This window comes from Suricata suricatta, chromosome 4 (genome assembly GCF_006229205.1).
Source record: "Suricata suricatta isolate VVHF042 chromosome 4, meerkat_22Aug2017_6uvM2_HiC, whole genome shotgun sequence".
Taxonomy (NCBI): Eukaryota; Metazoa; Chordata; class Mammalia; order Carnivora; family Herpestidae; genus Suricata; species Suricata suricatta.
In genome coordinates, this window is record NC_043703.1 from 125665784 (window position 1) to 125667151 (window position 1368).

A 1368-nucleotide genomic window follows, 5' to 3' on the forward strand; every position below is an offset into this window, starting at 1 on the left:
GAGGGGGGCAGAGGAGCCACAGTGGGGGCTTTGCAGGGCTTGAACTCAAGAGCAGTGAGATCATGACCTGAGCTGAAGTCAGCCGCTTAGACCCCCTGAGCCACCCAAGTGCCCCCTATTGCCGATTTTTAATTTTAAAAAACACCACTTTTATAATGTCTTTAATTGTATGATTTTTTTTTTAACTGAAGGCTTCTTGACGACGTCCTCTGTGACGAGTCCAGTCAGGAGTGTGCCTTGCACTCCAAGCCTAACGATCTGGTCCTTCTTCCTACCATCTCCCAGCTCTTCACAACATGGCCAAATGCCCTTTTTTTAATGTTTGTTTATTTATTTTGAGAGGGAGGGAGGGAGGGAGGGAGGGGCAGAGAGAGGGGAAGAGCAAGAATCCCAAGCAGGCTCCATGCTGTTACTGCACAGCCCTATGCAGGGCTTGATCTCATGAACTGTGAGACCATGACCTGAGCTGAAATCAAGTTGGATGCTTAACCGACTGAACCCCATCCAGGCGGCCCCCCCAAATGCCAGTTTTTATGAACACTGAGAGAATAATGCAGTGAAGAAAATCAGTGCTGATGAAGCCATCGGGATTATCGTTCTGGTTAATCCAAGCTGTTTGGTAGGAGCAGTGGCCCAGAGTGCCGCTGGCCTGGCCAGTCTCTAAGAGACACAATGTGCTGCCAGCAGCCCCAGCCAGCATCTCTCTGCTGACTGTCTGCTGTGACCCCCATCTGGCCCCTGAAACCCCACCAGCCTTTGGAATGCCGCCCTGGCATCTGGCAACTGATACTTTTATGACCGAGTTGGGGAGGAATCTCTGTTTCTGCTTCTTTCATTCCTGGCCAGACGTCTGTTGTTTTGGGGGATAGTAAGTTCTTTTTGCCACATAAATGGCAGTTCATATGGAGCCTGGCCTCACATACTAATGTCAGCAGCCTTAGTAAGGGAGAATCTTGGCCCAGATCCCCCCCCACCAGCAAGCCATAAGCCACCCTGGCCAGAGGGTCAGAGATCTGCTTTCTTCCTTCCTAAGGTCCCTATGGTACCTCCTTGTGGGCCCAGAAATTCTAGCCCAAGGCACAGTTTTTCTCCAAGTGTGCATTCATACACTTATTCCAAGGAGATCCAGGTCTACAGAAAAAACTATATTTTATAGTTTCCCAGAAATGAGGCATCACTAAAATTATTTTTTCCAGTTGGTCCTTGTATACATACATGGTCCTTGTATACAACTTTTCATCAAGATAAAAAGCTTCTGCACTGCAAAGGAAACAATCAAGAAAACTAATAGGCAACCGACAGAATGGGAAAAGATAGTTGCAAATGACATATCAGATAAAGGGCTAGTGTCTAAAATCTACAAGGAAC